We start from the raw sequence: 21,992 nt of genomic DNA, 5'->3' as shown, positions 1-21,992 counted from the left end.
AACAGTGCATACAATGGCTTGTCATGACTAATGTTTAGTTTTGTATTTCATTTATTCTGTGTTCTTCTTGTTATTTAGTCTTGCTTAGTTAAGTATTTCATTTGTGTTTCATTATTTAGATCATTTACGGTTTTACTACCTTTGCCGTGTTCGAAATGCCATATTGTACTAGCAGTACATATTGATTTGGCCAAAATGTAGTATGTAGTATACAGTATGCAAACAAAAGCAAAATGTGCAGTATGCCAAAAATACCCAGATGTCGTACTGATTCGGAGAAAATCTCCAGTATGCGGACCAGTCTACCTCGCTTACTGTATCCCACAAAGCAAAGTTTCCAGCAGAAGGGGTAGCTAAAGAGGCATCTCCAAGCCTGCACCTGGGTCCTCTCCCTTTTTGTTTGAATTCTAATCTTTGACATGGCCAGGACAAAGATACCCTCTCCTCTTCAGTTGTTTAATTGGACTCCTAAGGATACTTTCATTCCAGGCGTTTAAACAGTGTTATTGTGGTCCTGGATTTATTTCCTGTACTGTAACTGAGAACAATAATCTATATACATGGAGTTGTGTTTTAATCCCCTTTATCCTGTCTTCACAGAGCACAAGGTTTAAACATCGAACATCCTCTGCTGGGCTGATGTCGTCATTTACACCAGTCCATTTTTTTTATTTTTAAAACTTCCAAAACTCTGGGGGTGACTGGGTCTTAAAGTCATGATCGTGGATGACAATACTTCACTGGGACATTATATATCATTACTAGACCAGCACGCAGGAGCTTCAAAATATAGCTCACAAACAGTCTATTTTTTATGTTTTCTAGGAATGTAATTCTCTATCTAAGAGACTGATATACATCTACAACAGATACTGATAAAACAATAAAGCCTTAAGTAGTCTTCTTTTGTACTCATAAGATATAAAAGTAAGCATTCGTACAGCTTTAAATTGTGGTTATATAGGCTGTTTTTTATTTGCTCCGCTGGTCCGTTTGATACAACTGAGAGAATAAGGTCTAAATCTGTCATTAACACAACAAAAATACATTTGTGCAATGTATTAATCTTATGTAACCCACAAGTGTTATAATAAATATATGGTGCTCTAATGATGGAGCAGTGATATTATTATATTTGCGCATTTACACAGTCTGCGTTTTTTAGCTATTTGTCCTTCCTGTATTGAGCAGCTGCAGCTGAGTGGATTTCAGTCTGGATTCTGTTTAATTTCTTCATATCTTTCTAAAATCATAGTTTGTGATGAGTTTGTAAAATATGCCAATCAGCTGACAGAAGACTTGCCCATGTTTGGATGGGTCATTTGCTCCAACCAACGCCCCTTTATGTGAACGCACTCATAGAAACCCTGCGTGACTTTTTGAGTTGATAACCAGCGTTGTGTGACCGCTCAGCGCGATATCCTTTGTCAGGTTAAGTGAAGCCAGATCAGGAAAAGAAACCCTGGGCATGCTGAACTGGCTTCGTAGTATAGGCTGGTAAGTGTCTTGGAAATATCCTACAATTTCCAAACAGCCATCCCTTGTTTGTATTCAGTGAAGAGTCCACCATCAGGGTTAAAACCAGGTTAGCCCTTAGGATAATCATATCTGCAGATTTACCTGCTGCCCAGAAAACAATAATACACTCATGGTTCTCCCCTGAGTATCCATACAGACAAGAATGGTTGAATCATTTTAGACATATCGGTCCTGTAGAAAAATATTAAAAATTCATGTTTACTCTTTACAAGGCAAAGTGTTTGTTTTAAATGCTGTTTGTTTGGAAACGGATCTGGTCAATGGTTAATTGTCTACAACAATTTTTGTTGTTGCAAATTCAGTAAAATAATCATCACTTAATAGAAACTTGTGCATGCAGCACACAGCACACAACACTCATCACTCGTCATTAGAGCCTCGACTTAGATAAGGAACCCCCCCTTATGCAGAGGCTGATGCTCTGTGGCTGAACTGCATCAGTCAACAAAACTGTTATTCATTTCAAACGTTATTACAGACTCAAGGTCCAGATTATAGCAGCATATTACATAGAATAAATCATATTCAAGAGCACAAGAGGATTTCATTCTTAGAGATGTATACATGAGATTTCTGAAAACAGTTAGGAAACTATTGACTCGTGCAGGAACGAACACTTCTCTTGCACCAAACCATATAGATCACAGGAGTTTATAGCACCATTATAATCTACTTGAAATCTGCTTATTTCATATAGTTTGACCAGTGAGCAGCATAGAAAGGTGTCGTGTGAGAAATCCATTTTCAGGAGACGTGCCTCCTGTGGGTCTGCCTTCAAACCAACACATCAGTTAAAGTCCTGTATGTCCAACTTTGACGTTAAACTTTAAATTGGCCGGTTGTAAAGGATAAAACCTTGATATTGACAGACCTGAGCTGTTCTTTGCACAGCAGGTGTGCTCACTTTCAGCACCACCAAGCATCATGCCACCAACCAGCATTTTTCACTGATACTCTCACCAGATTGGCTGGCTAATTGATTGGCTGTCAGGGTGAGTGATGGTGTTGGTGCTCATATCCAACACATCCAAGGTAACGCACTGATGTGACTCCCAAAAGCTCCCCAATCAGCATTTCTCAGTGAACAGAGCGAGCAGGGGAGCTCTGTGTTCATCTATCATTCTGATGGTAACTGGTACAGCTCCCCTGAGTCTCACAGTTGACCCCATTCAAAGCGTCTATTAGTGAAGCTGCATTGTCGCAACACACGATTGATGTGTGAGCTTCTCTGACCTTCTCATGTAAGCTAATGGACTTCCACAATAACCTGTCTGTCTGTTATATGGATGGTTGACAATGGTTAAAATTACATGAATTCAATCCTCACCGTCATACAACAACTCAATACCTCAGCATTCATATGCATTTAGTTTTAGAATACATGAGACACTATTATACCCCCAACATTCACACTTTCAAATTCAAGTGGACATAACCTACAATGATAAAACTGGGTGTTCATTAGAGTTCTCGGCAGTAAAACAGAGATTGTTATGTTTACTGACACTCATAAAATTAGCCTAGTGAGTAGTATCTAACAGTTTCGTTGCAGATCCATTGAAGATCCCTCTTCTCTCCGCTATGCTAGATGACCTTGTGATACCGGGTAGGTGCAGGTTCGTCTGTGGTTCCCTTGTGGACATAATGAAATATGTTGCAAAAGGAAACAAAAGAAGTGATCATATTTGGGGAGCTGGAGAGGTATGAGGGAAAAGGACAATTAACAAATAAACAGACTGTTGGTTCAATTAATCACACAGAAAGACTCTCCAAAGGGCACCAACAACACTAACATGACCAAGATCTTAAGTTTAGTCATTGAATTAACTGAGGCGATGTTACTCATATCTACCACTGTGTGCCCAGTGAAACATAAGCATGCAGCTTCCATTTACCCTGACCTGAACACAAACAGATTATCAGTCATTAACATTTGCGCTTGTACCTCCTCTTTCAGTAAAAACATCTGCCCCATGCTCTATCAGCACTTAATAAAGAGATAGTTGTGCCGCCTGTCGAATGATAACCAGCTCACACCTGAAAAGGGTGAAATCTATAGGCATTTGAAGCAGGTGGTGCTGCAGACGGAGTGGCAACCAGGAGGTCATGCAGTGACTTCCTTTGGTTTTAGCTTTTATTCTATTCTTGCTCCTCACTCAGCAGAGCAGGGTTTGATAAAAAAGGACAGTGCAAAAAAGGAAACATGACTTTGACTCTCCAGGTCAGGAGTGTCAAGATTATGGTAAAGGACTGCACTCATACAGCAGATTTCTAGTCTTCAACCACTCAAAGCACTCCCCATTACTGCCACAATCACCCTTCACACATACATTTATACAGTGATGACGAAGGCTGCCATACAAGGTGCCCTTCACAATATAATCCAACTCATTTACACAGTGGTTTTGCCTTCAGAAGCAATATTGGGAAGCAATTTCAGTGTGTTGCCCATTGACACATTGACATATAGACTGCAGGAGCTGGGGATTGAACTTCTTCTAATTAGTGGACAACCCGTTCTATCTCTTAGCCACAGCTGCCTCAGGTTGCTATTGGTCAACAGTAATTTGCCCATCAGAATTAACCTCAAAGAAATCAACTCAACACAGCAGTCCTATCAAAATGAGTTGATTCTTATTGATGAGTCCTAATTTTGCAATGTGCAGCTTACAAATCAAGCGATGTTAAACTAAATGTAATGAATATTGTTCTGTCTCACACAGTTTCTACCAGAGATATGAAATTGATTACCTTTTCTGTCAGCCATCTTTGTTTTAATTACGTTAAGATTCTACAAATGACACAGTAAACGTTTCATTTTTCATTAAAATATTTTTCCTTCCATCCTAAATAAAATAATGATGCCGTGAGAGTAACAGACGTGGAATAGCAGGTCTTTTTTACTCTGCTGTAGTCTGAAGGCAACAGTGGTTAAAATCCTGTTGTCACAAAATATTAGGGCCTTTTTTTAGATCTCTCCCTGACCAGCTGGCTCTTTGGAGTATTACGGTAGGAGGCGGGTCCTGTTGGAGCGTGGATGGCCGGCTGGGCGTGTTTTGTCTTTGTGTATGTGCTGTCCTGTCGGGCTCTTGGCTGCTCCGGCACGGCACGGTTCGGCTCAGCGTCACAGACACATACGTACGCGAGCTGCATCCGCGCTGCCGCTGCGCACAAAACAAACCATCCTCCCATGGGTCAACAGACAACTGGCAGCGTTTCTCCTCCGGTCCGGTTGGATTAACTGAGGCGTCCTTTGCAGCTGCAGGGGGGGAGACCACAGCTGGTGGAACCACTGCAGCGGGAAGGTTAGGAGCGGAGGACCGAGTCAGCGGAGGTAGGGAGGCAGTGCGACCCCGTCCGAGCACCGGGACCCTGCCTGACAGCAGCCTCCCCCGCTGCGCTGGAGCTCACCGACGGTCAGCTGTCATCAGGTAACATCTGCGTAGGACTGAAGCATGCCTGTGCACAGAGTTTCCGACGAGCCTGTGGTTGTTTCACTGTCATGTCCCGTGCAACCCCCCTACAATGCTACAGAGGTGCGACTTTATTCCATCTTTCTATTGTTTAGGATATTCATGAAAGTTTGGTGGCATATAGTCACTAAAGGACCGTGTCAGAGCGGTATTTTGTTGGAGTTACTATTATTATTTCTTATCTATTGTATTAGTTAGAGTGTATTCGATACAATGAAGCCAGATTTAAGGACAAAACAAACAAGAATAATAAGTCACCAAATTGTAAATAATCTGTCCATTAACAGAAAATTATTCAGAAATGATTATCAATTAGTTTAAATAGTTCTCAAAGTAAAAAAAAAGAGTCAATAACTGAGTGGCTCCAGCTTCTCAACCTTTACAAATGGTTTCATAAATATTTCTTTTGGTAGGCTATATTTTGTATTCTTAGTTGGTTGAAATACATCTTAAATATATCCACTTGGGTTCTGATAATTGTGTTGGGCATTTGATTTTATTTCATTATAGTTTTAAAGATTTAGAGAAACATAATTGGAAGATTATGTAGTTATAAAAATAATCAAAGTTCGAGCTGCACAATGAATTGATATAATAAAACAAATCACAACAGAGCCAAGTCCAAATAGCAGAAGCATCACTTTTTGATGAGTGTAAAATGTGTGAGAGTAAAGCATCATTATGTACTGTTGAGCTGCAGGGATGCTCCGGCCTGTTAATCTTGTTCTCCAGAAGACGCGTCTCTTTGGTACGGAGCTAAAACAATGTCACATCATCATTATTTAATTTACGTTTGTGAAAATAAAAATTGTGATGCAGAAATTCTCATTTCAACTAACTATGAGTTACATTGCTATTTAATATTTGAAATGTATTTATCTAATTGATCAGAAAATGATTATTTCCCCTTTTTGTGCGTCCCTGTAGTTGAAACCCTACAAACCCTAAGTAAAACAAAACAGTGAGTCTTGTTGTCTGAACATCCAGCCATGATGCAGTCTCATTTAAGGGATGCAGTTTTTTGTCTATCAAGTTCACATAGTCCAAAGTTAGTATAAAGTTGTTTGGATTTTTATTCAAGTAATTAATGTGCCTGCTTGTGTTTCACTGATCCTGAATGACTATGAGTCAAGTTCAGGAAGTGGCCTCCCATCGACTTTAATGTCTGAGAGGGAAACGACCCCCTGCCAGTGGCTGGGTCAGGATAAGTTGGTTTGATTTATCTGTTGAAAGGAATAGGGAGTTTTGCATCCTTGTGGTGCTCATTGAATATTTTCTGTTACATTAAACTCCTGTAGTACTTTTTCTCTTCTCCTGAACAGTACCAGGGATGGAATCATGTTTTCTCAGGGGACCTTTCGCTAGCTGATAATGGAGCCTCTGCTTTAGTGCAGTTAATGAACTGCCGGGCCTCTGTTATCTCAGCAGCCATAAAGTAATCCTGCTAATAAGTGAATGTGATAATGCTGGGCTTGGAGAGGGGGGGCGGGGTATCAAGGGTGAGGGATGAGCCCTGCACATTTTTGCCATTGGAACATATTAAGTAAAGGAACATACTGACATTGCAGAGCTGCCTGGTATGCCTGTGGTGAAGCTATTAGCAATATAAAAACCTGTCATTAAGAGCTGTGTGTGTGTGTGTGTGTGTGTGTGTGCGTGTGCGTGTGCGTGTGTGTGTGTGAGGTCCGTATCCTGCAGAGGATAAGGTTGCTTTTATCCTCAGTGAACTATAACCGTATCCTCAGTTGCCTGCATTGGCTTTGTCTTGTAAAGGTAGGGATACATGCAGACACACGCAACACACACACACACACACACACACACACACACACAAATTTATTTGAGTGTGCATACCATGGTGTCTATTGTGCACCGACACAAACACACTGATGATGAAGCTGTCTAGTATGTGCGACAGCTTTGCTGCACGCAGAGCCTTCACCAGCTGATCTTTAATGTTGTACATGCATGCTCTTACATTATTTGTATTCTGGTGTGTATATGTGTGTGTGTGTGGCAGATTCTCTGGTTGAATGAAGAGGGAGGGAATACTTTGGGGAGAAAGAGGAGGTTGAGGGTAGAAGGAGAAGAGGATGGGAGGAGGACAGAGGAGGAGGAAGGAGACTTCTCTCCGGTGTTTTTTATGCTCTAATTTGCTCTGACAGCTGCTCCGTTGGCTCAGGCTCTGAAGCCTTTACGTTGCAAAGGAGAGGAGGAAGAGATAATAAGTATTCCTACTGTCTCTCTAGCGTGGCTTAATTGGAGATGCTACAGTAACTATGGTCAGACTGGTGCAGCTCTTTCGTTCCACTCCAGACTATGGTTATAGACTCTAGGCTTGCTAATTGTGCTTTATTTCTTCTGCCCTGTATTAAAAACTAAACTCATACACAAACCAAAAGGATAAATTATGTTCAGGGATAATAATTTTGGAAAAATGAGAGTTTTTATGGTAAAAATGTTATTTCTCTCTCCTTTCTAAGCAGGCTGTGTCACAGGGGGACCTTTTTTTACTGTACTGCCATGTCACACAAAATGTTTTGAAACGCAGGACGATAAAACTTTGATAAGAATATCTCCTAACTCATCAACCTCTTTTATATGCTTTACGAAAAACATAAAACACTTTTATTTACCGTCGGCCCTGTAACTGCATGGTGTTTCCCCTGCAGGGTGTGAGATATGGTTGGAGAGCAAATATGTTGTTGTAGATCTCTGTAATAGTACCAAACTTATCAGCCTACACCCTGTAGAAGACTGCAGGAAGTCACAGCACCCAGCTGAGTCACAGTTCCATCATGTAGCTCCCCCTAAAACCACACACCTGCAAATATCTGTTTGTTTAAAGATCAAACAAACAACTTAAGTGAAATAACAGCATGTTAATCTATCAGCTTTAGAGGTGTTGCTAAGTGTACTTTTAGGCTCTTTCGCTAAGGGAAGCTACAGTCCTCCTCAGCTCCATACACTGCCATGAGTTTGATAAAAATCTTTTAATCTCACTCCCAGGAAGAAATTAAAGAACCGTAGTTCTCAAACTGTTGAGCTATTCCTTAAAGCTAATGAATGTGTTAAACCGTAGCCACTTCACACTGCCTGATTTATAACAGGTGCAATGACAGAATGGGGGTGATGTTGTTCTGCCTTTAAGCTGGGTGCAGATGTAGCAAAGTCAATGTGTGTGAATGGGGGACCCAAAGGCTAACTCAGGAAAGATGAAGAAGCTTCCTACAGCAACCAGTAATGTCTGTGATTGAAGATTCAGCAGCCATATTACAGGAAAGTTAAAGGACCTTTATTATGGTTTAGAAAAGACAGGGAACGAGGATCACTGCATTAAAAGTGCTTATGAGCCACACAGTGAACAAATGCTACATTGATTTCATTCAAGATATCCTTCAGGAAGTTATGTTTGTGTTGTAGTTTGTCAGCAGGATTTCAGAAAAATAAAAACAGAAATACTCAAGATTAGATCTCTAAAGGCCTTGCAAGAGGTGAAGAATGGTCTTCAACTTCAAGTTATTTAGTTGTACAAAATGACAACCCAAAAAAATAAATTGTCTTTTAACAGTGACTGTTTCTTCATTTAAGATAGTAGTAGTTGTAGTAAGCTAGTTCTTCTGAATAGATTGTAGTGAGGCTTGCGAAGTTTGTGTTTGGTAGCACAGTCTCTCTGTAGTTTAGTTTTTAGCTTTGCTAGCTAAAGTTTCAGAATTCCAGAAATGGAAGTGATTTTAACTAGTTTCTCTACATTTTTGGTAGGAACCAATTGGCTTGGGGCTGAGAGCCACAGGAAGGAGGATACAAAGTATTTAGAGAAGGACTACAGGAAATAGTTTCATGGGATTTGCTTACAAGAAAAATACCAGACAACAACGGACTCATCCTTAAGCATAAACAGAGGAAATCAACTCCTCAAACTGACAGGCTGTGAACAATTTGACTGGTTTAAGTAATCTGTTAACCAAGTAATGACACCAACACAACCTCTGTGTTCAAACTCAAAGAATGTGACAAGTGTGCTCAGTCACATGCCTGTGATGATATGTTACACGTGTGTGTGTGTGTGTGTGTGTGTGTGTGTGTGTGTGTGTGTGTGTGTGTTAGTCTTGTTCTCCACACTATTATTTCAGCTTATTACAATGTACAGCCGGTTTTTACATGCAGACAAAGTGAAAATTAGGCTTTAGACAGAGCTCTGCTTTATGATGTCAGATGTGCGTTAACACGCACACACATTCGTGCACATCTTTTTTACACACACATTTTCAGTGTAAGCTTTCGTCTAACAGAAGCTGCGTGTTTGTGATGATGTGGTTGTGTGTTCTCCATGTATTCAGCTGCTCTGACTGTATGTACATTTGCACATGTGCAGTTTTAGGCAGCAGAGGAGCAACACACAGCTAGAGCTGATGGATGAGTAAACATAAACAATGAGGAGGAATGGACGAGGGACTGACAGAATATTGTGATAGATAGCTATGGGACAGATGATACTATGTTGTCACCCCATGGGCACCCCTTGGGCGTCATATGTCAGCCGTCACAGCAGTAAGTACACCTCCCAGGCTCCCTGCTGCAGTCCTCTGTGCACATGGAGGCAGTTTTCGCGTGGAGATGGAGCCATATTCTGAAAATTGTGCTCAGTGTGGTGGAATTAAACATTTCACATCACATTAGCTTTAGAAAGAAGCTCCAAATTCTCAACTTAAAGTCCTGTACGCTGCTGCATATAGACGATAACAAACTAAAACCATGACATGGTCAAATGATAATACTGATGTCTGTGTCACAATTAGTTTGATAAAGATCAGTGTAAATGTAAGACTATATTTATTTATTTTCATACTGGCTTGTTTTTGACAGCTTTTTCTTGATTGTTACAGCACAACTGCTTAAAATGGTAATCTCAAAGATCTCAGTTTTACAGGGTACAGGGTAACTGTGGGAGCACACTTCCCAGATGATGTGATGCATGTGTGACGTTTCTTTGGAGTTTCACTTATTTTTGAAGTTGTATCTGTAGTCATCGATCTTTTCTTTGTTTGTTCAGCCATAGTAGATTACTGTTTACTCGCAACACTTGCAGAGACCGGAAAAGCAGCTGCTTAGCTCCGCCTACCCTCTCTGGCAGACCAACCACTGCTGCATGATGGAAAACGCGTCACTAACTGGGCGCTATTTGTTTTTTTTTTCTGCAAAAGTTGCACCAGACCCCCAGTCTGTAATACTGCAAATGCAAAGTCTTTCATCAGTGGGCCATAGGCTCAATCACCATTGTGTTACCTGAACTTATAGACTGGACTGTGGGCTGATTGATTGGTTGATCGTCTGGTCGTGTGTCCCTGTCTGCTACTTCTGTCTTTAGTTGCGTCATTTTACACAGAGCAGTGCAGAAGCAACCGTATGGAAAGCTTTAAAACTCAGTGTGAAAATCATCACAAACTTTAAAACTAACAAAGATGGAAGCAAAGAAGTGTGATATATACGTGGAGGGCAGCGTGAGGTGTGACTCCAGTTTGCTGCTCTGACGCTATCTGAAGTGGGCTAAACGACTTCTGAACCAGGCGGTGGTCACTACGTCTTCTTCTGCTGACTCTACGCCTGACAGCGCTGTCAGAGCATGAGAGGTGGTACATTAGGATTTTATAACTGAGTATGAGCAGGACGCACACTTTTACCATTTTGGACTGTGTGGAATATCTTAAAGCCACAGATGATTCAGAAAGGCATTAAAAAGTAAGTTCTAAAAGTAAAGGTAGAACATGAGACTTGTGTCAGCTGATATAGGAGTTAAGTGCGGCAACGAGGTGAAAAAAAAAGGAACGATAGTCAGGTCGACAGGGGGCTTTTAAATCACTCTTTATGGTTGAGGGAAGAGTGGTTGTTGAATGTGGGGATGTAGGATGCATCGTTCATCTGCCCAACCCTGTTCCACATCACTATCATTATTTCAACAGGGAAGACTTAAAGGTCCCATATTATACTCCTTTTCAGCAAGTTCACATAGGTCTCAGAGGTCCCAGAACAGTCAATTTGAAGTCTGTTGCCTAAAAACCCAGTTTGTTCCTGGACTTCAGCCAGCCTGTAACTCCCTCTACTGAGCTCTACTGAGAATAAGCTGTTTCTGTGTCTGTAGCTTTAAATGATAATGAGTTGTGCCTGTCCACGCCCCGTTCACGCCCCTCTCTGGAAGAGGTTGTAGCTTGCGCTCCGGTACCATGCGCTAATTCGGTTGCTATTGGCCGGCTCTTCACTCAAAGAGGGACAGGCACCTTCCTTCAACACTGACTCTGGTTGGCTATTGTAGGCTGAGAATCAGTAATGGAAGCTCCTATTGGTTCAAATGAGACCTCTATAGAAAGCTAGGAAGCTCACCTCCACTTTGATAGTGGAACGGAGTGGCACTTCAAAGGGAATATGAAGTTATTATAGTAAATACACGGGGAAATGCAGCATTTCTGACTGCCGATTAGTAACGACGAACGGCGATCCGTGGATACTTATTGATGGAATAATGCTTTTGGACTAAATACTTTACTGGATTATATCATCTGGACCTTTAGCAATGTACCAGGAGTGAATTTATGAAAATAATATGCATCAGTGGAATACAGTGAGCCTTCATCGGTGAGTTACGTCAATTTTGTAAATGTTTGTTTATGTTCTGTTGCCGTTGATTGGACCCGCTGTGGTGATTGGATCTTTTAATGGTTAAGATCAATCAAATCTTTAGATTGATCGTAGCTTTCCAACGATGTGACACATGAGTGGCAACATAAAGTTATCATCGTAGCTGCAGGGCAAATGTTGCCACTCCACGGGCCGTGGAGTGGTAACAGGTTTTAACATAGTATAAGGAAACTATGTTACCAACAGTAACTTACGGTAGCTGCTATGCTAAAACCACATTCAACAGGATATCACGCTCGTGAGACGAAGGAGGTAAAAATACACTCCTGTGCTCGTTTGTGCAGCCAACAACAGAGCAACTGCCGTGCTTTGCCCGTACCTCCGCCATGTTTATTTTACCGGAGCAGCGTTTGCGAGAGGAAAAAAATAGCGCCAGCGAGGAAGTTTCAGGCGGCAGACCAAACATTTATCTGGGGCGGGGTCACCAACCCGGAGGAGGTGTTATTGCCCTTCATGATGTCATGTAGGGAAAAGCTGCAACTGGGCTGTTTCAGCACACATTTTCTGAAAAGTGGAGCAAGCAAGAGAGGGAGAGGATAGACTTTTCTCATTTCGGGGGGGTTTGTAGACAGGCTGGGGGCGCATATTATTGTTAGAAAACCATTCCAAAGTGAATTTTGCATAATATGGGACCTTTAAATCAACCAAGGCTTTAGGTATCAATATTGAAGCTCCTAGTTTCTTTCTCTTTAGCAGCAACTATAGTGATAAGTGATAACTAAAGGTGTGTTTTTGTACCTCACTCTAACAGTGTGAGATTGCTGTTAGATCACTAACAGTGCCCTCACTGTTGGTTCTGACTGCTCACTCTCCTAGTCTTGCGACCACTCAAAGCTGCTTTTACACTACATGTCACATTCCCCCTTTCGCATTTACATTCATATACTGATGGCAGAGGCTGCTATGTAAAGTGCCCAACTGTCAATCAGTCATCACATTCACACATCGTTGGCTATGCAGTTTTATTATAACAGGTAGGAATGATGGCTAAAACGACAAACACAAGACCCAAGTTGTATTAAACCAATATTATCCTTTAATGAGAGCATTGAGAAAAAACCTTATTGTCTTAACAGCTTGTATGCGTCTTGTCTATCACTTTGTTGGATATTTGAACAGGTCCTGGTGACGACTTGTGCATGTGATGGAATCATTGTCATTCAGTTTGTTTTACAATATAATGTCCAAAGGTCAACTCACTGCTCCTTTGTGGAACCTGCTAGGTGTCGTGTCGCTCTCACATGATAAACGTTTGTGTATATCAACATCCACAGAGTGATTATTCTCACTTGAAGTCGGTTCTATGTAGTTTTCTTCCACTCTGTTTTATTTCCTCATCAAGTTAACAACTCTGCGACTTAATTCAATGAATGAGTTGGTGGTTTTGTGTGAATGGATCATAATCAGAGCAGGCAGCTTCAAGAGCAGCGGCGGGAGTGCCAGCATCACTGTGTGTGTGTGTGTGTGTGTGGTGTGTGCGTGTGCGTGTGCGTGTGCGTGTGTGTGTGTGTGTGTGTGTATGTGTGTGTGGTTGGTTGTGTGTGTGTGTGTGAGATGTATACATATATATATATATATATATATATATATATATATACGGAGAGAGAGAGAGAGAGAGAGAGAATCCTGGTTATGCCTGTTTTCTGTCTCTGGAGACTGGAGCTTGGTGCAAAGGATTGTGGGTGCAGTCTGGTTCTGGTTGACTGGCCCTGAGAGAGAGAGAGAGAGAGAGAGAGCGAGAGAGATGGTCTGTAATTAGTGCTCTCGGCCGACCGACTGCCACATTCCGCATCTGTAAATGACAGAGTGCAATGTGGACTCTCTCTCTCTCTGTCTCTCTGTCTGTGTCTCTCGCCCTACTGCTCCAGTTTTACCAGACAGTCTCCAGTTGTTTCCACATCATAGGTTTTAAACCTCCTTCTGTGACACCATCACTTCATCTTAAGTCAGTCAGTTCAGACTTCAGAACAGGTGTTGTTAACATACAGAAGGTGACCATTCAGTAAGTTCCAGATGGAGTCTAGACACTTTGTGTGGGTGGTGATTTAAGGATGCTGGACATCTGAGGAGCTCCGCCTAGACTCTGGGTGTGATGAACTGGAGGTGAATGGGGTGTATGAGGCAAGAGAACAAAGTTTGAGATCAAGGTACACGTGGTTGGTTAAACTAAATGATCAGCTGGTCAGAGACGGAGGAAGACAGAGAGTGAGGGAGAGATGTAAATGAATTAAGATAGTCCTGCTGATTGATCTTAGCTTCTTAAGTTTAGCACAATTTGCTAGCTATATGTTCTAAGTTTTCATCCATGTTTTTAACATCAGTGAAGCTGGTAGACACTGCTGAGAGATAAGGCCGTTCTCTGCCCATTTCTTTATTTTTATTTGTGGATTAACATAACAAACAAGATAGTGACATTGAACAGAAAAAATAAACAAACAATTAAACAGAACAAACAAACAAACAAACAAACAAACAAACAAACAATAAAATAAAATAAAATAAGATAAAATAAACCAATACTATAGAAAAGTTACGACAGTGTAAGTGTTGATATCATTACAGTCTGGGAGTATAAATTAGACTCAGGTAATGTGTGTGTGTGTGTGTGTGTGTGTGTGTGTGTGTGTGTGTGTGTGTGTGTGTGTGTGTGTGGCTGGATGTTTGTATGAGAGGTTCAGTTTGTGTTGAGCAACCTGGACAGGTGGGGGGTATGGCAGTTGTGGCACAGAAATAAGTGAATAAAATACAGATATGAATAACTAGGTGTGATGTTATTGTATTAGTAATAGGGTAGTATAATAGTTATCATAAACGTTATATATAGTATAATGACATAGTTTCACTTATAACATTAGCAACCACCAAATAATATAACAATATAATGATATCTTACCACAATACGATATAATATAATATGATTTAATGTATGTAATGTGATATAATGTGCAATATAGTATTGTGTATTGTGATAATGAGTATTATGATAAATCATCAAATGTTATATAGCAATGAGGGGTGAGGCCGGACCGGGGCATCGGAGAGGAGAGCAGGAGACCCCTGGCCCCTAGAGGCACAACCCGAAGCCCCGACAGGAGAAAGGCAGGACAGGTCAGCGAGGGCCCCCCCCTATACCCAAACACCCTTTATTTATTGATTTATTTGTTTTTTGGGGGGGGTTTTTTGTGAGCCGTCCTGTACATGGGGCCGCACCCAGGCCCAGAGGTCAGTGCTGGCCCTCTGCAAAAAAATAAAAAAGTGCAGAGGTAGGTAGGTACATTGAAAAGAAATTTCCAGCTAACCTTGTCAAAAGCTTTTTCAGCAGCTAATTTTACGATTATGTTTTTTTCTTTTGTTTGTTGTGATAGATTGATGAGATTAAAGAGCCTGCGGGTGTTATCAGAAGCGTGTCTGTTTTTGATGAAGCCTGTTTGATCGGGGTGGATTACTGTGGGGGTAGCTGTTTCAATTCTGGTCGCTGGGGCTTTGGTGATCATTTTAGATCTGTATTAATCAGAGAGATTGGACGGTAACTGGATGGGTGGGTTGGGTCTTTATTAGGTTTTAATATAAGTGACATAGTGGCTGTATTCATGTAGGTAGGGATTGTGGAGGTGGTTTTTATTTCTAAGGTTGCTCTGTAGAAAAGTGTTTATAAAATTCAGCTGGGAAACCATCTGGTCCGGGTGATTTATTGTTTGGCATTTTATTCAAGGCTTCATAAAGTTCTTCCGAGGTGATTGGCCGGTCTAAGCTTTCAGCAAGTTCTTCTGAAAGTGTTAGTAAGGCGATGTTGTTGAAAAAAGATGCTATTTCTGTGGGAGTGGGTTCTGAACTGGAGGAATATAAGCTGCTGTAGAAAGATTGGAAAGTTTTGTTTATATCATGTGGGTCTTGGATAGTTTCCCCTCTGGGGTTAACTATCGATGGAATTATAGTTCTATATCTATTATAGTTATAATTTTTCTTTTTTGTGTTGTAGTTGGTTTGCCAGATATTTCCCTGCTTTGTTGCTACATTGAAAGTTATCGTATTTAAGTTGTTGAATTAGAAACTGTGTTTTTCTTTGTATAATTTTTTCCAGTTGTGCTTTAATATTTATAAGTTCCTCTCTTGTCTGTTCAGTGGGGTTATGGGATTGAAGGGTTATTAGTTGATTTATACTTTCTTCCAAAGCATTTTCCTGTTTTTGTTGTTTTTTCTGGTAAGATATGAGTATGATATGATTTTTACCATTTTGCCTGTTTCCCGGAGTAGTAATGGAGATGTTCCTGGAGATTTGTTATTGAATTGTTTGAAGTTATTGAAATCAGGGTCTTGAAGTAGTGATGTGTTGAAACGCCACCTTGTAGAGGGTCTATTAGCTGCTTGAATGTTTATTGTGAGAGAGACGTGAGCGTGATCGCTTATGGTTATTGGATTGATTGTGCTCTGGCAGATGTTTGGGGCTAGTAAGTTGCTAATAAGAAAAAGGTCAATTCGGGAAGAGGACTGATGAAGTGATTGTTTAATTGTTTCAGTAGAGTGCCAGTTTCTACGGTCTTTTGTGGGGTCTGAAACAGTATTAAAATCTCCGGCAATTATGATGTTTGTTGATTCATTTAGTTTTGAGAAAAAAGTGTGGAAGAAGGATGGGTCATCATTATTGGGTCCATATATATTTGCTAATGTGAATTTAGTGTTATTTATTGAAGCATTAATAATGATAAATCTACCTTCTGGGTCTATAATAGATGCGTTATGTATCAAGGGTATGTTTTTATTTATTAAGATTGAAACACCTCTCTGTTTAGTATTGTATGTTGACGAAAATATTTGATTAAATTGTTTGGGTTTGAAGTTATCGAAATCCGAGTTTGTGAGATGTGTTTCCTGTAAGAAGCAAATATCGGCCTTCAATTTAGTTAGATGATTTATAATTTTTATTCTCTTAGTCTGAGTTCTGATACCTCGCACATTCCAGCTTACTAGGTTTAGAGTTTGTATTGTTTTGTGTGTGTTGGTTTAGCCTACGCAGAAGCCAATGTTTGATCTGAGTCTGAGCACTTATGAGTATAAGGTGGAGAGAGATGGTGTGTGTGTGTGTGTGTGTGTGTGTGTGTATAACAAAACATCTATCAAAGAAATAACACAGACAGACATAAATAGCCTATCCCATAGGTGGCCGACGTGGGGTAATATGACAAAGAAACAACAAAACAAAAAGAAACGCACGGCATGGCATGGTTTTAGGGTCGCGAAAAAGTTGTCCGTCAATATACAGTTTGTCAGCCATGAGGACTGCAGGTATGTTCTTTTTCCGGGTTTTCCTTGAGTATGGGGTACACTTTTTTTACGTCTCTCATTTATTTCTTGGGGTAACTGATCATTTAGTCCTTTCAGTTCCTTTCCTTTGCTTTGGATCAGTCTTTTTTGTTGAAAATGTTCGAATTCAGCGATGATAGGACGGGCTCCTTTCAGTTTTGGTGCACCTAGACGGTGAACTGTATGAAAAGTGATGTTTTTGATAATGTCAGGTGGTATTTTGAGGTGAGTTTTCATGAAGTCTTTGATGAGTGTTTCTGGATTGTCTGGTGTTGTTTCGGGGATGCCTGAGAAGATAAGATTGTCCCGCATGCTGCGGGTTTGAATGTCCAGAATAGCCTCTTTGAGCTGTTTATTTTCTTTTGTTATTGTTAGCATTTGTTCCTTGAATGATTTGACCGAAGACTGCAATTCTTGGTTTGATTTGAGTAGTGAGGCGATGTGGTTGTGTGCTAATTCCAGACTGGAGCGCAAATCTTTCATTTCTTCGTGTAGTGGGATGAGAATGTCCAGTTTTTTGTTTATGCTTGAAAGTACACTAACCTCAATTTCAGTGGTCTTCAAGTCGTCCATGTCAGTAGATGAGTCCTTTTTCTTGCGTTTGTTTGGGTTGTTGGAACTGCGTTGTGGGGTGCTGGTGCTGCTGGGTACCATACTGATCTGTCTGTTGAAGTATTGATCAATAAAATCCTCTAAATCGGTTATTTCTTCCACTTTGCTGATCCGCGTTTATGGCTTGTTGGTGTGTGGGTTGTATCTGTTTGATGTTATGTAGTGGATCTTTAGGAAAAAAAGGTTTAATCGAGCTTACAGAAGTTTGTTTTTAGTGACAGGGTGTCACCATGTTGGATCTCGCCTCAAACAGCAGGTCTCGCGATCACATCACATTTTGCTCCCTGTGGTGGTCAAAGAGCAGACAGCATTTATATTTTAACAGTCCAGCTGCTTCCTTAGGACAGAGGAGATATCAGAGTTTATATTCGCGCCTTCCTAATTTAACACACTGAAAGTTGAACTTTATATTTTTTCACTGATAAGACACTCTTATTTTTATTTGCTTTGGCATGTAACTTGGTGTGCAAACAGTGTTTGAAAATCAAAGTTTATACAACTTTGATTTTCAGCAATTAAAAGACTGTATTAAATGTAAATGCAACCATGAATTAAACGTGCAGTTACACATAACAGTTTAAAGGTAAGATGGTGGAACTTAACAATCTGCAAAAAACAACCTCTATTTTCTGTGATTTATAGTCACATTTAATCGCATCAGTTATGTTTTGCAGTTAAATATTTGAAGTTGTCAATCAACATTTGAAAATCTGTTTACCTTCCTTTAAAACAAGCAATTTGGACTGTGTATTTCAGTGGTTAAAAAAAGATCAAAAGGTGAAAAGGTTGTCAGGTTATGTTACTTTATTTCCACTTTTACAAGGAAATATTGGCACCTGTAAAATAGTAGAACGATAGCGACAGTCCTAGATGGTTCACATAAGGAGTGCAGGGCTGAGGGTCAAGGGTCAAGGGATCTGTTTTCAATTGCAGGCCCTCATGAGTACATTTCTTTTTATATCCTAATGACAGTTTAGTCAATGAAATCTTCTAAATATAAATCTCATATTTTACATTTTTATTTGGAGGCAGGCAGGGAGATGTTTGGAAGTAAAGGCTAGCTAGATTAGTTAGCTAGTTAGACTTAGTTAATTACAAAGTAAGCTAATGTGTTGATACATGATGATAACACATACACTTTCACACAATAGTCATTAATGACCTGCACACATACATGAATGTGCAAGTATGTTAAAATATATGAATTTGATGACATCAAATATTTAGTTAAAAAATGAAGAGAATACTTGCATGTACCAGATCTTGCTGTGTAAATGATCTTCAGGAAAATTGACACTTTTGTAATAATCTGTGTGGTCCACAGTAAATATGTTCCTGACAGCCACAGTTTGTAAGAATCAAAGGTTCCCATTAGAATCCATAGGAAATACATGCGGGACATTTTTGGCCCACTTATGGAAGCTTGGGGTAGCAATACAAAAGCTACAATTTCTTAAATTGCATTTAAGGTAACTTCAAAATTTAAATGGCATGATATCAAAACCATGTTTTTTTAGGAATAACAACTTTTCATTGCGAAGATATTAGAAGAAAGAAGAAAAGGCCTCACCTTCAGTGATATTATTTGTGATTGCTGTATCTTTTAAAAAAAATACTGGTTCCTTCTCTTTACACATTTCACTTTGTTTACTGCCAGCCAAAGTATCATACAAGACTTTCTATCATAACAATGTTTTGCCCCTCCTACCATTATAACCGCTGCCAAAAATGTCTGATTTCATGGCAGCTTTTTAAGAAAGTTGCAGTGTTTTGAGGCTTTTTTTCTGTTTAATGCATCACACATCCACTGTGAGCCTCTAGGACAAACACTTCAATAAAGCCATCTATTGGCTGAGCGAGCTGTTTGTCTTCTGACATCACTTCCAGTCGATTTCAGTGTCAGCACTCCAAATAAAACTCCAAAATAAAAATGTCAAAAACTGAATGACCAAGGCCATGAAATGCTCATTTTGCACTGCACATGTGCATTCAATGCTATCCATATGCTCAAGGGAGAATCTACACATTCTTTATTACATTTATGCTCTCCTACTTATTTTATTATGTTATTATGTTATTTTAGCTGCTGATAAGAGACAGGGAGATGACTATGTCACTGTACAAACATTGATCAGTTTCTGCACACATAACTTTACTGTGCTCCAGCTCTTAACTCAGCCCTCCTGTTTTTGCGATGGATTGACACAAAGCTGCTTTACATCCTTCCCAGCCAAAAAAATGGCCATGGTTTGTTGGGGGCGTGGTTTGTACCATCTGCAAGGCTGCAGCTGTACCCTACTCATGTACCTACTCAGGTGTATTAAAGCGGAGGACATGCGGCAGAGGGCCATTGCTGGAATCAAACCTGAAAATTGCCGACCAATCCTTAAAAAAAAGGCCTTGGAGCAGGCACTGAAACAAAAGTCTCTCTCAGTGTAAGATATAAGTTACATTTTATATAGTACATAGTTATAAAAATATAACTGAGTTCTGATTGATTGGCATGTAAATCCTCCACATTAGCACAGAGAGTACACGACCAAGGATGAAGAATATAAATCCAAAAAGAATGTGATGGAAACAAGCTCAGGTCATATTTTCATCAGAATTTTTCTGCACATGTGATGGTTTAAAGAAACAACACTTTTCTATTGTAACTGTTTCCAGTAAAGAACATCTTTACCTCTGCCCCTTCAGGGAATATCACCTTATAACAATTGTGTGTGTGTGTGTGTGTGTGTGTGTGTGTGTGTGTGTGTGTGTGTGTGTGTGTGTGCGTACGTGCGTGTGTGTGTTTGAGTGATATGTTTAGTCCAAGGTCTCTTCCTCCTCAGTGTGATGGATAGCAGGGTGCTGGCTCACTGTCCTCAGTGTCAAACTGTTTTCTGATTGGCTAGCAGTGCTTCAGTCTGTCTGTGACAGTCTCCACAGAGACAACCTGGTCAGTATCAATCATCCTTTTTGCAACAGGGCAGGAGAGTACCTGGAGGTTTGGTGACAACACTTCTATATTTACAAACCAAGATTGTTAAAATGCAACTCACTGCAAACATCCAGGTTTGTTTAGATGTAATCGTGCTGGAACTAGGGAATATGTGTGATGTATAAGAATACTGAAACAAAGATGAAAATGAGGATGAACGATAACGGTACTGGTGGAACACTTCCTCACATCTAACCACAGATGGAAAGCAAAGAAGAACAAATACAATGTATCTTCACATGTAGAGGTGAGTTAAGTGTTTTTACCCCATGAACCTAATGCTGGGATTTAACCGGAAACTTGACTGGACAAGAAGTTGACTGTTTGACACCATAACACAGACTTCATGGGCAGGCAAACTGTTAAATATCAACACATCTAGAAAACATACAACAACAGTAGCATTCATGATGAATTTATATTCACTGTCTGTCCTTTGTGCTGCTGAAGTAGTGTACAATGAGGTTTATATAATAAAATATTATACAACAGTTAGTTCCGACCAAGTAATCTGATTGGACAAGAGGCATTCCATAAGTGGTGATATACAGTATAAAATCACTGTGACTTTTCACTCTGTACATGCAGTAGATCGTATATGCTTACATGATCAAGCTGGTACCTCTCAATCACACAACAGACTGTTGTAGTTTTCACAAACTCAGAAATAAGACCGGAGCAGAAAATCAAAGTGTGGTGCCTCATTGAGTCCCCTGAAACAATGCAAACTGCACCTCTGTCCCAAACTAGTGTCAGGAGGTGTTTTCACCTCTGTGTTTTATTAAGTCAGCAAGGATCTACTCATAAACAACTAAAGAGTACTCTTTAGAATCATCTTAGAGTCATCTTTCAATCCAACATATAATTCACATTTTCATTTGTCATTATCGGCATGGAAGGAAACAGAATGTTTTTTAAGGGAAGTGAGGGCTCAGTTGTAGTGCTTCGGGGCGTAATGTGAAAGTAAAGAAATAACCTGTAACATTTGATGTTATAGGACAGTAATAAAGCAGGATTAGTAAAAAGCAGCATCACAGTGCCCGCAGCATTTTTCCTCATAAGCTGTTTCCTCTGTGTGTCTCTGTGTAAGTGTGTACAGACATTCATTAGTGTGAGTGATGTGTCAAGCTGTATTTTGTTTGTTTGCAGCCCCAAACAGCCGTGTGATTACTGTCAGAGCTGTTGTGTCGTGGCCTGTAACTCTCTGACACTCAGGATGAGGAGGGACTTTCTATCTACAGAGACAAGCAGAAAATGTACCTATTCAGATGATCACAAGTTTGAAACATTTTCAAATGTATTAAAATATAATTTATTCCAATGCTCGTGATTTCAGTAAATCGATTTACACATTTTACATTTGTCTCATCTGCTCTTGTCACCATTTAACT

General features: G+C 40.1%; 1 protein-coding gene across 1 annotated transcript in view; it reads left to right on the top strand.

Moving 5' to 3' along the window:
• The first annotated feature begins 4,655 nt into the window (after positions 1–4,655).
• Positions 4,656–21,992, top strand: part of dok4 (docking protein 4) — an 85,351-nt gene continuing 68,014 nt past the window's right edge. Inside the window, exon 1 of the mRNA XM_069662493.1 lies at positions 4,656–4,970. The gene's annotated coding sequence lies outside the window, so the exon portion shown is untranslated. The remainder of the gene's footprint in view (positions 4,971–21,992) is intronic.

The sequence above is a fragment of the Semicossyphus pulcher genome, unplaced genomic scaffold (genome assembly GCF_022749685.1).
Source record: "Semicossyphus pulcher isolate SPU_LCO1_2020_fin unplaced genomic scaffold, fSemPul1.0.p SCAF_1, whole genome shotgun sequence".
Taxonomy (NCBI): Eukaryota; Metazoa; Chordata; class Actinopteri; order Labriformes; family Labridae; genus Semicossyphus; species Semicossyphus pulcher.
Note: the sequence above shows the minus strand (reverse complement) of the source record. Positions and strands in the feature narration are given on the sequence as shown.